Consider the following 15797-nt stretch of genomic DNA (forward strand, 5'->3'; position numbering starts at 1 on the left):
TTTAACATCAGAAGAAAACCATGAATATACTGACCCAGCCTGGATGGTGTCCATCTTTACACCAATGTGGTCGTAAAGTATGTTCAATATTTTTTTATGGAGAGGGACCTTGAAAGTCATAGTGAGGCCCTGCTTTTGTTCCTTCCACCCTGGACCCATCACTGCCTGTGTGGAAACTTCCTTCAGCCCCAGGAAGAGGCCCAAACTCTCCACACAGCACGCACGTCCATTTTGGACCACACCTGCCTGGCTCTGGCCACTGGCCCCCCATCCACTCTGCTCTGACCTCCCACATCCTGGCCTGAACTCAGGGTATCATCCAGCCGGGGCCTCCCACCGGGGTTTACCCAACCTTAAGCTCTGGGCCTGGACACTGTCTCCTGTAGGAAGCTTGTTGTACTTAACTCCTTTTTTTAAAAAAAAAAAAAAGGTTGAGCTATAATTCACATACCATAAAATTCACCTATTTAAAATATGCAATTCAGTGTTTTTGGTACATTCGTAAGGTTGTACAATTATGGCCACTACCTAATTCCAGAATATTTTCATCACCCCCCTGCAAATAACCCTATACCCCATTCAGTCTTCCCCAGCCCCAGGCAACTATGAATTCACCTTCTATGTCTGCGAATCTGCCTGTCCTGGACGTTTCCCATCAGTGGAATCACACCCTGTGTGTCCTCCTGTGTCTGGCTTCTCTCACTGAGCATCGTGTTCTCAGGGTCCATCCATGTTGTAGCGAGTGTCAGGGCTTCACCCCTTTGCGTGGCTGAGTTTATCCATCACCCAGTGATGGACATTTGGGTCATGTCCAGTTTTTGCCTATTATAGATGCTGCTGCTTTGGACATTAGTGCACACTTTTCTGTGTGGACGTGTGTTTTCATGTCCCTTGGGTACATACGTAGGAGTGGAACTGCAGGGTCAGAGGGTAATTCTTTTAACCTTTGGAGGAGCTGCCATTCCTTAACCTCAAAGCTGTTCATCCCTCCAGCTCAGGGTTCTGCAAACTACAGCCAAGGGGGTGGGATCTGGCCCTCTGCCTGTTGTTGCAAATAAAGTTTTACTGGCATACAGCACGCCCATGACATGTCTACGGCGGCTACTGAGTTGAATCTTTGCCACAGAGACTGAAATATTTACTATCTGGCCTTTTATAGAAAAAAGTGTGTTGATGTGTAGCACTTAAATGACACACTGTGATCGTCTATTTATGCATCTTGAGAACCCCTCCCTCTACTTTCCTCCTGCGGAACAGAAAGTTCCCCACTGGCGGGAATGTGATCTTCTATTTCTGTTTCCTACCATCATTAAACATGTGGACTCATTACCCCACCCTCGCCTTCCGGGAGCATTGAACCCATGGAAAGCCTGGGCCTCCCTTTCCTGTGGGTGCGGGCCGGCCTCACCCGGGGGTCCCGCCCTGGCTGCCCGGTGGAGTCACCAGGGGCCTCTGCAACCGGCCACACCCAGTCCAGCTGCCACAGTTCCCCGCCCCCCGCCCCAGGCAGACCGCAGTGGCCCCTCCAGAGGGTTCCAAAGCTTGGGAACCCCGGGTAACTGGTTCCTAATCCCAGATGTCTGCGGTTCCCATGGGTATAGTCCCAGAGGCAGGGAATCCACAGACCATTTCTCCCATGCAAACAGCCTGGATGTATCAACCCTGCAAGGTGCAGGCATCTCAAGGGGGTTTGGGGTGCCTTCTCTGTCCTCCCCCAAATGCCCAGAGCCAGTCAGTCCAGCGGTGGGAGGGGAGCCCTTGTCACTCAAGGTCCCAGCTCTCACAGCTGCAGGGACGTGCATCTAGAGACTTTTTTTTTTTTTTAATTTCCTGAGACTGCTGTAACAAAGGGCCGCAAACTGCATGGCTCAAACCAGACATTTATTCTCACACATTCTGCAGGCCTGAAGTCCAAGCTCAGGGTGTCACAGGGCTGTGCTCCCTCCAGAGGCTCCAGAGGGGGACCCTTCCTTCCTCTTCCATCTTCTGGGGCTGCAGTGTCCTCAGCTCGTGGCCGCATCACCCCAGTCTCTGCGTCCGTCTTCACGAGGCCTCTCCCTGTGTGTCTGAGTATCAAATCCCACCCCCACTCCACTTTCTCCGATAAAGACACCAGCTATTGGGTGTAAGGCCCACCCTGAATCCAGGAAGCTGTGGCGGGGGGTGGGGGGACGGGACGCGGGGGGCACGACATGGATATTTGAGGGGCAGTATCGGACCCGCTATAACCAGTGGACATTATTTTTGTTTAGGCAAAAAGTACCCAAACTAAAAACGAACACCAGACGATCTTTCCAGAGAATGGTCACCCCACTTTGCAACCTTTCCTTTTATTTCTTCCTGCCATTTCCCCTCCCACGCCAGCTACCCCCGTCATTGCCTCGATGACTTGTTGTTTGCCCTTGTGGAAGCGCCTCAGATCCTTCTTGGTCCAGGGAAGGATGGGAGGGTAGGTAGAAACGTTTAACTCAGTGGACAGTTAAGGTGGTAATCGTGTTGCAATAAATAAATGTATCAGACTGACACAGGAACACCTGAAGCTCACACAGGGTTATGTGTCAATTATGTCTCAATACAAATACATTTTTTAACATCTTTATTGGAGTATAATTGCTTTACAATGTTGTGTTAGTTTCTGCTGTATAACAAAGTGAATCAGCTATATGTACACCTACGTTCAATACAAATACATTTTTAAAAAGTAAGTTGAGGGCTTCCCTGGTGGCACAGTGGTTGAGAGTCCGCCTGCCGATGCAGGGGACACGGGTTCGTGCCCCGGTCCAGGAAGATCCCACATGCCGTGGAGCGGCTAGGCCCGTGAGCCATGGCCGCTGAGCCTGCGCGTCCGGAGCCTGTGCTCCGCAACGGGAGAGGCCACAGCAGTGAGAGGCCCGCGTACCACAAAAAAAAAAAAAGTAAGTTGAGAGTAAACAGTTGTATTAAAAATTCCTACTTGAGGGAATTCCCTGGCGGTCCAGTGGTTAGGACTCCAAGCTGCCACTGCAGGGGGCACAGGTTCGATCCCTGGTCAGGGAGCTAAGATCCCAAAATCTGTGCGGCACAGCAAATGAAATGAAATGAAATAAAAATTCTTACTTGAAATGAATCCACTGAAGGGATTTAAAGATGTTAACTCAATAATCCTAGAGCAGGAACTTTGCTCAGTGGAGCTCTGCCCCCCAGGGGACACTGGGCCATGTCTGGGGACATCTGTGGTTTTCAATACTGGGGGGCTTCTGGCATCGAGGGGGTGGGAGCAGGGATGCTGCTGAGCCCCCCACAGTGCCCGGGACGGCCCCCCACAGAGTGACCCGCGGCCCCAACGTCAGCAGGGCCGATGGAGAGAATCCCTGTCGTAAATACTGAGGGTGAGGATAGCTTTCAACTGAAAAAATATATATAATGTTTATTGGTCATTTAAAAAAAATCAGCTGTAGGTGTGTCTCCCTGCAGCTGTGACAAGCTGGGCCCCCCCTTTTGGGCCAAGGACAGGCTGAGGGCACGAGGGGGCCATGGCAGCTGCCCTGGGGCATCGCGGGCCCCCAGGGTACCTGGTCTGATGTGAACCTTCCGAATCCATCGGATTTTTGCTTCAAAGCCCCGAGTGGGTGGAGGGCATGAGTGCTTGCCCGGGAGCCCAGTTTCCTTCTGAGAAGCAGAATGCAGAGTAACTTCTAAGAGAAGTGCCTGAGGAAGGGGATTACCCTACAGTCTCCCCAGAAGAGCTGGTGAAAATCAACAAGAAGCACTTCTGGTTTCTTTCACTGCCTAGGCGGCTTCCTCTGCCAGGCGCTGTGCTCTCAGGCATCTCTGAGATTTAAAAAAAAAAAAAAAAGTAGATGATCTATTTTTGAATCCTTCTCGGAGAAGCCCTTGGCAGTTGAACAGCTGAGCTGAGACCAGCAAGGACAAGAGCTTGGGCAAAGGCACCCAGAGGTGGAGCCGGGAGTCCTGGGCGAGGACAGGGTTGTGCAGAGAACAGGACCCGGTCCCCCACCGACCCCCCCATCCAGCCCTGCTGACATCAGCCGGACATCCTCTGGGGGGGGCTGTCCTGGGCACTGCGGGGTGTGGAGCAGCATCCCTGCCCCCATCCACTTGATGCCAGGAGCCCCCCAGAGTACCAACCACAGATGTCCCCAGGCACCGCCCAGGGTCCCCTGGGGGCAGAACTACCCTAGGAGAGACCCCTGCCCTAGTGACCCACTCCCCCAACTACACACACACACGCACGCACGCACGCACGCACGCACGTGAAGACCTCCCCCGTGTCCTGCATGTAAAGCAGGGCCTTGCTAATGAAAAAGCACAGTCAGAGGTTCTGGAATGTTCCTTCCTCTGTCTCATGGGTGAGCCATGGAGCTGCATGCATCTCCAGAAGCACCAGGGACCCTGCCAGGCGGGTCTGCAAAGCAGCCGTTAACACCTTTCTCAGGAGAAAGAAGGGAAATTCAACTTCTGACCCATAATAAACACTCAGCGAGTGTGATGACCCCAGCCCAGCCCCATCCCCCCACCCAGGCTCCGCCCTCCAGGAAATGAGGATAAAATCAGAAGGGACCTAGGGAGCCAGGCCTCCTCAGCTGTACCCGTGTCAGCCCAGGACCCAAGGCCTTTCCACTCGACCCAGGCCACTCAGCCCTTGATCCTGGAGCCACAGCTGCTACATCTAATAATTCGGGTTTCGTTCAGTTAAAAAATACTTTGGGGACTTCCCTGGCGGTCCAGTGGTTAAGACTCCGTGCTTTCAGTGCAGGGGGCCCAGGTTCCATCCCTGGTCGGGGAACTAAGATCCCACCTGCCGTGTGATGCGGCCAAAAAATTTAAAAATAAAATAATATCATTAAAGAAATATTTTATTGCTAAAAAAAAACCCCGCTAACCATCATCTGAGCCTTCAGCGAGTCATAACCTTTTTGCTGGTGGCGGGTCCTGCCCCCATGCTGTGGACGGGGCGGCCGTGGCCATTTCTTAAAATAAGGTAAGAATGAAGTCTGCCGAATCGGTGGCCTCTTCCTCTCACGAACGGTTTCCCCGTAGCGTGCGATACGGTTTGATGGCATTTTACCCGCAGGAGAACGTCCTTCACAGTTGGAGTCAATGCCCTCAAACCCTTTGTCAGCTAAGTCTATGTCCTATCCTCAGTCCTTTGTTGTCATTTCAACAGTCTCCCCAGCATCCTCACCAGGAGGAGATTCTTCCATCTCCAAACCCGCTTCTTTGGACTCACCACACTCTTTATTCCTTGCGGGAACGTGTTGCCCCAAACCTGCAATTTGTAAAGAACGCGATATCCGTGAAGCGCGATAAAACGAGGTGTGCCCGTGTATCACGTGTCATATCCGTCGGGTTATTTTTATCATCGTTGCCTTAGTTCGCACCTCCTGCAGTGCTGGGCGCCGTCTTTGTCTCATTTCGTCATCACCATGACCCCGAGAGCGATGCCGTGGGTCCTTATGTTACAGACAGGGCATCAGGGTTCAGAGAGCCAGTGGGCCGACGTCCAGACCAACGCCCCGAGCCAGGGCCGGAGCTCGCTCAAAATCCCCTCCCTGCACCTCAGCTGGGCCAGAAAGACCGACTCCTCACCCCCTCTGAGCAGATGCTGGCTGGCTGTCTTCTAGAACATTCTAAAATCTTCTAGGAAGTACTTCTCACCTAAACAGCTCATCCTGCAATCGGAATCTGTACCCTCTTTCCCATCCTCACGAGCGAAAGTCAGGATGACCGTGATCATGAAAATGATGATAATAAAAATAAATCATTCCATCGGAATAGTGATTCACTGCAGGAGGAGGCCCTGGGATGCCTTCGGGGGTCTCGGAAATGTTCTACGTCTTGATGCAGGTCATGGTGACTCAGGTGCACACACTTTTTAAATGCATGGTCTGTACGTGAGCAAACTGTACACTCTTCTGTAGGCATGTCCTACTGTCAACCATTGTGCCACCAGGGAAGCCCTGCAATCTTTTTGAAGGTCAAGTTGGAAGGTGGATCAAGTCCTCTCTACCTTTAAACTCAGGGTTTACACATAAGAATTCATCCTCAGGGGCTTCCCTGGTGACGCAGTCGTTGGGAGTCCACCTGCCGATGCAGGGGACACGGGTTCGTGCCCCGGTCCGGGAAGATCCCACATGCCGTGGAGTGGCTGGGCCTGTGAGCCATGGCTGCTGAGCCTGTGCGTCCGGAGTCTGTGCTCCACAACGGGAGAGGCCACGACAGTGAGAGGCCCGCCTACCGCAAAAAAAAAAAAAAAAAAAGAATTCGTCCTCAGGAAGAAAAGAGAGGCACACACAGAATTCCCTGTGCTTTGATATTTGCCTCATGTGCACTGATTCTCATGGTACAATGATTTAAGAAGAGGAAAGAGTCAGAAACAACCCAAACATCCAATAATGGGCAAGAATAGATACACATAGTACTACTACTAATCATAAATTTTGGTACGTCCACAAAGGTCCTGTTGGTAAATGCAGCATTAGTATCCTGGACAGGACCCCGGAACAGAACAGACATTGTTTGGTGGGGTGGAGTAATGGTGAAACCCAGATAAAGCCTGGAGTTGAATTCAGAGTAAGGCGCCTGGGTCCATTTCTTCATTTTGATGAGATGCCAACCTTAAGAGGAGCTGGCTGAGGGCACGTGCAAACTCTCTGTGCTGTTTTTGTCACTTTTCTGTCCGTCTAAAATCATTCCCAAATCAGAAGAATTTGTGACGGCATGGGAAAAGAGTGGTTCCCCTCACAATGTGATAGACAGTAAGCAAATTAAGAAAAATTGTAAAGGCAGGTGATCAAACGGCATGTAGGACCTGAATTTGTAAAAACGGACAGGTATGTGTATATGCCGTGAAAAATCCAGGTGGTGGGATTATGGATGATTTTTTGTTATTTCATGTGATTTCTAGATTTGGGAAAATGTAACTGTGTTCCTTTCATGGTCATAAAGAAGAGAAAATACGTATACAGTTGATTCTTGTCATTGGCAGCGGTTCTGGGCCATAAAGTCACCGCAAACACTGAATTAGTGAACACCGCACCACCGCTCCTGGGGACACACAGGGCCAGGATCCCGTGAGCCTCCGTCACCCCATTGTCACGCCCGATTGCCACGCACACTCGTGTGATGTGCGTTTCTGTTTAAAGGCGCCTAGTCTGATAGCAGTTGTTGATTCATTCACGGCGGGGCTGTAACCCTGGCCTGAACAAAGCTCATCTAACACACGCACTGTCCCCGTGAGCACGTCACCGTCCTCCTGCACGTGGGACACCGGCCAGCAAGCACTTCAGCTCTACACCGGGGGGCCATTTTAGAGGCAGAATCACCTGCCAAAATGCCCAAAATGCCCAAAACGTAGCCCTAAATGGTGAAAGGGACCCTGGTTACCACCCGGTGCCACTTCAGCTGGGAAGATGGTTGTCGGTGACTCGAATGTTTCACTGCTCTGCCTGTGTCCTCTCATGACTGCACACACCCACCCCCAAGTATCAATCTGGGCGTTACAAATACAATCTAGCCAGTAGGTGAATTCCTAAGTACAGAATCCGAAGGTATCGAGGCTTGACCCTATAGAACACCTCCCGTGGCCCGTTCCCACGCAGGCCTGCTGGCATCCACACAGCAGGCGGGCCCAGCCCTCGCCGGGAGCCTGGGCTGGTGCTGAGGTGCCGCCTTTGCGCCCCGACACCCCGGTGCCCCAGCACACTCAGCCCAGCAAAGGTGTGTCTCCCCCTCCAAGCCCCGGGAGCCCAGTGTTGACCTTTAGCAGGAGCTGGGGTTCCCCCGCCTCAAGGGACCGGGGCAGGAGCGCCCCCTGCCAGATGCCTTACTCTGTGTCTGTGTGTCTCACCCAGCACTTCCTTAAGACAGGGGTCTCACCTGGGGGTGACTCTGCCTCCAGAGGACACTGGGCCCTGTCTGGGGACATCTGTGGCTATCAGGACTGGGGGGCTGCTGGCATCGAGGGGGTGGGGGTCAGGGACGCTGCTTCACACCCCACGGTGCCCAGGACGCCCCGATGTCAACAGTGCCGGGGGGCAGAAGCCCTGCTTTAGAGAAAGCTGCCCCAGGGACTTCCCTGGAGGCCCAGTGGTTAGGACTCCGAGCTTCCACTGCAGGGGGTGAAGGTTCGATCCCTCGTCAGGGAACTAAGATCCCGCATGCCACGCGGTGTGGCCAAAAGAAATAGTGAAACTGCCCCAGCCAGCTCCTTCCTGTGGCTGAGCCTCGGCTGGGTCTCCCCCCCGCTCCCCCCGCCCCGCCCCGTGGTCTCTGATGCCAGCCCCCTGGGGCCCAGGGCCACTGAGAAAGGCTCGGTGGCCCTCGGCGCTGGCCCTGGAGTGGCAGCAGCAGCATGTCCCTTTGTGTAGGTGGAAAAAACCCCTGTAGGTTTGTGGAAAGAGCTAATGTTTGTGAAGGAAGAGGGGCCGGCTCTCCGAGACCGAAGGGGACCTGGAGGGAAACAGCCTCGCCCGAGGCAGGCCCTGCAGCTCAGGAAGCCTGGCCTGCACTGGGCAGGGGCTTCTGTTGACCTCCCCACAGCAAGCCCACAGTGGAATGGGCCCCGAGCAAGGGCCTGCCTAGAACTCGAGGGTGGTCAAGCTGCTGGCTTGTGAACTGTGGTCAGTGGCCCGGCAGCTGCCGGGGGTCCCTGCCCCCGGAGCAGAGGCTGAGGCATCCTTCTGGCCGAGCAGGACGCGTAGCCCCGCAGCAGAGGACAGGCCTCCGTAGCCACAAACGGGAGGCTGGTGCTGGCCGCCTGGAGGGGACGGGGTTACCGCTCACCTCTCCCTCCTGGCCTTGGTGGGTGCCTCCCCAGGCGCTGCAGTGTGGAGAGTGGGGTGGAGGCTGGCGTCCAGCCTCAGGGTCACCCTGACAGCTGGACGTGGCGGCCCCAGGGCCCCTCATTGCTGTGTGCATCAATCATCAGACAGAGACTGGACTCCGTCCAGGGTTCCGCTTGGAGCAGTGGGTCCCATCCCCCGGAAGGCCAGCGGCTCCAAAGTACCAGAGCCCACCCCGCCCCCGGGGGTCCGATCACGGGGACTTCCATACTTTCCCGGTGACCTCCTGGCCCCAGGCGGCCAGCCTCAGATCCCTCGCCTTCCTGGCCCCGTATACCTGTCACCTCTTCCACCCGGGGTTAATTGCTTTGCCCCGAGATCGCTTTTCCACCTCTCCCTTTTTGGCCCCGGCAAGTGGCTTCCAACAAAACCGAAAACCAGACGTGGAAAAACCCCAAGCGTGACACATCAAGGCTCGGTTCCATTTCAAGGCTTGGGGTCCCCGTGTCCTGAGATGGAATAATACAAGTTCCAGACAAAAACTCAACTCCCCCCTCCCCAGAGAAACACAGTTGTCTCTCCTGAATGGATCGGTTGTAGAGAATAAAGTGAAATCTCCAGAGGCACCCCCGTTCCTTCTCTGGAGGACACGGCCGGTTCCAAACCAAATGCCACATTTTCAGTGACAGCCGAGTATCTCTCTGAGAAAAGCTGGAGCTAATTACGTTAAAAATATTTAACCGTGATTTTTTTTTTCCTCTCTCTCTCTCTAAACAGGGTCAAACAGTGCTGCTTCTTGGAAAAACTGAAAAAGGTATGTAGCGTTTTCTCTTACTTCACGAGCTTGGAATCCCTTGTTTTCGAGCAAAGGAACAAACAAGCCAGAGTGTTTCGTGCGCACATGACACACGGGGAATTGTGTCACCGTGAAACGAGCTCCGGGCTCCCAGCCAGGAAACCCGAGTTCAAATCCCAGGTCCACCTCTGAGAGGCTCTGCCATGTCTGGGCGGGTTCCTTTCATCTCCCTGCAGAGGAAATAACACTCTGTGACTTCCCAAGCATGGTGCCGGCCGTTCGCGAAGGGGGCCGTCCAGCAGGTTGGAAATGTGCGCCTTTCCAGGAAGTGGTCCATTTCGTGTAGATTACCTAATCCGCTGGCAACCTTGGTCCCCAGCACCCTCCTACAGCCCTTCCCACTTCCAGGAGCTCAGTGGTCACGCCTGGCTCTGGTCCCCCGGCGTCTTCCCCCTTTTTCTCCCCATCAGTCTGGCTAAAGGCCAGGATCGCCCCTCTTCTCAAAGGACCAGTTTCAGTTTCTCAGGCCGCCCTCTGGTTTCTCTGGTCTGTTTCATTTATCTCCGGCTCTGTCATTTCCTTCCTCCTGTGGCCTTTGGGTTTCGCTTGCCCTTCCTGTCCTCGTTCCTTCAGGTGTCAAGTCGGGTCGTGGATCTGGGACCTTCCCCGATGCGCCCTCTGCAGCTGTCACTCCCTGCCCCCAGCGCCCGCATCCCGCAGGTTTCAGCAGGTCGCGTTCTCAGGCCAGGCGCTTTCCACCTTCTCCTCAGCCCCACTGCTCGTCTGAGCGCGTGTGGTTTAATTTCCACGGGTTCCGTGACCGCTCTGGGAAGGAAAGGGCATCGGGACGCCTTTCTCGGTGACTGGACGTTGTTGGGAGTATGGCTGAAATGGGATTCTCTTGGGACCCTTCGTGGGGCTAGCTGAGAATATGGAGGGAGGGCTGGTTTGAGGCGGGGGGCGCTTCGCTCTGGACCCCCGGCTTCACTGCTTCGTCCCTGAGCCTCTCTGAACGCCTGCTTCATACAGCTGGAGGGGGGTGGGGTGTGAGGCCCGAGGACACGGGGCTTGATCGGCTGTGAGGTTTGGGGGTCCGGGGTGGAGGTGGCTAGAGCAGAGGCTGAGACAGAATCCCCTGAAGTCGCTCGCTGGGGCCGCCATCACAAAGTACCACCGACTGGGGGGCTTGCAACCGCAGAAACGCGTCCTCACGCGGTGCCGGAGGCCGGAAGTCCGAGATCCAGGTGCGGCAGACCCCCCCCCCCCGCCCCCGCTCCCTCTACAGGCTCCGGGGAGGGTCCTCCCTGCCTCTTCTGGCCTCTGGTGGTTTCCAGCATCCCTGGAGGCCTCGGCTTGTGGCTGCATCCCCCCAGCCGCTGCCTCCTCTTCACATGGCCTCCCCCATGTGTGCGCATGTCCCGTTCTCGTGCAGACACCAGTCACTGCGTTTAGGGCCCTACCCCACCCCAGTACAATCTCATCTTAACTAGTTACATCTGCAGTGACCCTATTTCCAAATGAGGCCCCAGGTATCAGGACTTAGGACTTGAATGTGTCTTTGGGGACACACTTTAGCCCACAGCCCTCCTGGCTCTGTGTGCCCTTTGCAGCCAGGAGGTCCCAGAGGGTACCCAGTGCCCATGGCACTGGGATGGCAGCGCCCTGGGCCACAGAGAAGCCAGAGGGCCCCGGGGCTCCCTCCCCGTCTCTGAGGGACTGTGTGCTCTCCCTCCCTCTAGGATCTTCCTTCGGGGCTTCCCCTCAAGGCCTCTGGTTTGGCCAGTGCCGCCCTGGGCCCCCCCACCCCCGGCAGCGGCCCCGGTAGAGGAGACAGGCTTTCATCTGCAGCCCCCACGCGGCTCCGTGAGCAGAGCTAATGCCCCCCTTCGGCCCCGAGCCCCCGTGTCAGCCACGCCTGAGCAGAGTCAGAGTCTCCAGCAACCACCCCCGCCAGCACCCTCAGCCCAGGCTTTCATGCTTCCAGGCACGGGGTGCTCACTCCCTGAGTCCCAAAGGGCTTTGATCGGTGGCCGCTGATCGGGGTGGAGGCCCGGCTGAGTCCCTGGGACCCGGGTCCCTGCTGCAGCCCAGGGTGTGGCTTGGAGCGCTCATTTCACGTCCCATACCTGCGAGATGGGGATGAGAACTCCCAGGGGGCCTAAGGAGGACAGCAGACGCTGACGCAGGCCTGGCCCACGCAGGGCTCCTCGTTAACTGTAGTGCTCACACGTGGAGGCTCACCTCCCTCCTGCCTGCACTCCTCGGGCCCTTTTGCCCCTGAGGATGCCACACCTCTCTGCTTTGTGCGGCCTGCAAGCGGCCCAGGCAGAGCCAGCCCAGGGTGAGGAAAGCCGGGCACCCGCCCCGAGCGCAGAACTTAAGGGGGCATTGAAAAATGCAGTCATCGCTATGCTGTATCTTAACATAGCAATATGTCCTAAAAATCAAAATAAATGCCCCCAAAAAATCCATGGTCAAGATTTAAAAAAATTTATTTTTTTGGCCGTGCCACACGGCTTGTGGGAGCTTGGCTCCCCGACCAGGGATCAAACCCTCGCCCCCTGCAGTGGAAGCTGAGTCCTAACCGCTGAACTGCCAGGGAACTCCGAAGATTAGAATTTCAATTAAAGAGGGGATTGCTGGGCTTCCCTGGTGGCGCAGTGGTTGGGAGTCTGCCTGCCGATGCAGGGGACATGGGTTCGTGCCCCGGTCCGGGAAGATCCCACATGCCGCAGAGCGGCTGGGCCCGTGAGCCATGGCCGCTGAGCCTGCGCGTCCGGAGCCTGTGCTCCGCAAACGGGAGAGGCCACAACAGTGAGAGGCCCGCGTACCATCAAAAAAATAATAATAATAAAGAGGGGATTGCTCTGCCCTAACCCCAGCCCCATCAGATCCTGTCCCTAATGAAAACCGTGACATGTGATTCATCATGGATATTTTGCATTCATTTTGACTTCTTAAAAAAAATATTGCATGAAAGTATGTGATCACGGTGACCGACTTTTCGGTGCCCCTTAGATTCTGTGCCTGGGGCGGACGACTTGCCATCCTCACCCCAGCCCGGCTGGCGAGAACGGTGGTGACAAAGATGATGACTTGAAACGCAGGTACTCCCCAGTGGTCACCAGATACCCTCATCTTGGTCTTTTCACGCTCTCCATCAGTGGACCACAGGTCCGCAGCCCCTTTTCCTGATAGGGAGGCCAGTGCTCAGTTGCTTCTGGTCCCCGGGGACACACACGTGTACAGGGATCACAGCAGAGCCACCCTCCGCCAGGCTCAGGTGTCAGGAGAGCGGCTGGGGCCGCGGCCGCGTGGCCTCGTGCTGCAGGGTTAGGCCCACACACTACAGCACCTGCCAGCGGGGAGGACACAAAGCTCCAGCCCATGACTTCGGCCGGCTCCACCCGGGCCCCGGCCCACTCCCAGGCACCTGGCCGGCCCACTGCTGACCGCCCCCCCACCACTTCCTCATCCCCCGCTGCAGACCCCACTCGGCAGCCCGGCTGGTGTCTGTCAGGTGCCTCCTGTGAGCCAGACCCGGCTGCTTGGTCTCATTTTGTCCTGGTAGAAGCCTTGGGGAGCAGGTTTTCTCATCCCCATTTTATAGATGAGGAAACTGAGGCTTAGCAGCAGGGAGACTCAGCAAGGCCCCGGGCTGGTGGACCATGGGGCCAGGGTTCCAGCTCCTTTCTCTCCACCCACAAGGCACCTGGCAGTCCGTATTAGTCAGGGTTCTCCAGAGAAACAGAACCAACAGGATGTGTGTACACAGAGAGAGTTATTTTAAGGAATTGATTATGGAGGCTGCAGGGTGGAGACCCAAGAGCCGACGCCAAAGGCAGTCACTGGAGAATTCCCTTCCGCTCAGGAGAGGCCCTCCACCTCCACATGCCCCGCAGTCTCATCCAGAAACACCCTCACAGAAGTATCCAAAAGAACAACTGGCCACAGGCATATCTGGGCATCTCGTGGCCCAGCCAAATTGACACGTAAAATTAACCATCCCATAGTCTTTTTACTTTTTTTTGCGGTACGCGGGCCTCTCACTGTTGTGGCCTCTCCCGTTGCGGAGCACAGGCTCCGGACGCACAGGCCCAGCAGCCATGGCTCACGGGCCCAGCCGCTCCGCGGCATGTGGGATCTTCCCGGACCAGGGCACGAACCCGCGTCCCCTGCATCGGCAGGCGGACTCTCAACCACTGCCCCACCAGGGAAGCCCCTTTTTACTTTTTTTTTAGAGACCAGGTTCTATTTTTTATTTTATTTTATTTACTTAAATACTTATTTATTTATTTATTGGCTGCATCGGGTCTTAGTTGCGGCACTCAGGATCTTTCGTTGTGCCTCACGGGCTTCAATCTAATTGTGGTGAGTGGGCTCGGTAGTTGTGGCATGCAGGCTTAGTTGCCCCGCGGCATGTGGGATCTTAGTTCCCTGACCAGGGATTGAACCAGTGTCCCCTGCATTGGAAGACGCTTTTTTTTTTTAAATTTCATTTATTTTATTTATTTATTTATTTTTGGCTGCGTTGGGTCTTCATTGCTGCGTGAGGGCTTTTCTCTAGTTGCGGCCAGCGGGCTTCTCTTGTTGCAGAGCATGGGCTCTAGGCACGCAGGCTTCAGTAGCTGTGGCTCACAGGCTCAGTAGTTGTGGCTCATGGGCTCTAGAGCGCAGGCTCAGTAGTTGTGGCGCACGGGCTTAGTTGCTCCGCGGCATGTGGGATCTTCCCGGACCAGGGCTCGAACCCGTGTCCCTTTCATCGGCAGGCGGATTCTTAACCGCTGCGCCACCAGGGAAGCCCTGAAGACGGATTCTTAACCACTGGACCACCAAGGAAGTCCCAGTCTTTTTTCTTTTTTAAATTTGTTAATGACAAAGTCACAACTTGGCACCAGGTCTGTTGACCGCAAGCCCAAGTTCCCTCCCATCCACCCACCCACCAGGTTTGTATTGGTGATGTGTTCTGAGGAAATGGAATTCTGCTTGGTTGAATTCTTTAATTCAAAGATAAACTCAGCACAGTTCATCTCTTTTCCAATTATTGGGTTTGGGAGAATTTGAGCAGTGGTGATTTTGCCAACTTTTCTCTTAGAGACAAAAAGATGGGACTTCCCTGGTGGCGCAGTGGTTAAGAATCCGCCTGCCAATGCAGGGGACGCGGGTTCGAGCCCTGGTCCCAGAAGATCCCACATGCCGCGGAGCAACTAAGCCCGTGCGCCACAACTACTGAGCCCACGTGCCGCAACTACTGAAGCCTGCGTGCCTAGATCCCGTGCTCCACAACAAGAGAAGCCACTGCAACGAGAAACCCACACACCTCAACGAAGAGTAGCCCCCGCTTGCTGCAAGTAGAGAAAGCCCGCGTGTAGCCAAAAAATAAATAATTAAATAAACAAATTTAGTTTAAAAAAAAAAAAAAAGATGTCATTTGACCAGTTTCCTGCTGAACAGAGACTAGAATTATCAGAATTTTCTTGGCCGTATAATGCAATGAAACAATGGTAAAGAAGTCTCCACACATATCTGGGCATCCTATGGCCCAGCCAAGCTGACATGTAAAATTAACCATCACGTAGTCTCCCAGGCTGCATGGCCCCTTGCCCACCTGGATAGGACCCCTCGGAGCCCTCGGGGGCCATCGCCACTTTCCCTGAGAGTCAGGATAGGGCCAGAAGTGGGAGTTCAGTGAAAAGCTACAAGCTCAGATATTTGTACAGAAATGTGCACAGCAGCACGACTCACAGCAGCCGAAGGTGGACACAACCCCACTGTCCATCAGTAGATGATGGATACCCCCACCGTGTCCCTCCCCACACGGGAACATCACTCAGCCCCGAAAAGGGGGGGTGCAGCCCTGACACTCACTACCACGTGGACGGACCCTGAGAACACGATGCTCAGTGAGAGAAGCCAGACACAGAAGGACACACAGGGTGAGATTCCATTGATTGGAAACGTCCAGAACAGGCAGATCCACAGACACACAGAGTTGGTGGTTAGTGGTTGTCAGGGGCTGGGGAGGGGGTGGGAGTAACTGCTGATAGGGGTGGGGCTTCTTTTTGGGGTGATGGAATGTTCTGGAATCAGAAAGAGGTGATGGTTGCACAGTAACGTGAATGCACTAAATGCCACTGAATTGTACACTTAAAAATGGTTAAAATAGCAAATGTTATGTCACACATATATATTTTTACAGTCTTTAAAATTTAATAATG

General features: G+C 54.7%; 1 protein-coding gene across 1 annotated transcript in view; it reads left to right on the forward strand.

Moving 5' to 3' along the window:
* Positions 1-15797, forward strand: part of GNG7 (G protein subunit gamma 7) — a gene marked incomplete at its 3' end in the record, with an annotated part of 151652 nt that overhangs the window by 110429 nt on the left and 25426 nt on the right. The window contains exon 3 of the mRNA XM_082835452.1: positions 9561-9597. The remainder of the gene's footprint in view (positions 1-9560; positions 9598-15797) is intronic.

The sequence above is a fragment of the Leucopleurus acutus genome (assembly GCF_964270905.1).
Source record: "Leucopleurus acutus genome assembly, chromosome: 3".
In the NCBI taxonomy this organism is placed as follows: Eukaryota; Metazoa; Chordata; class Mammalia; order Artiodactyla; family Delphinidae; genus Leucopleurus; species Leucopleurus acutus.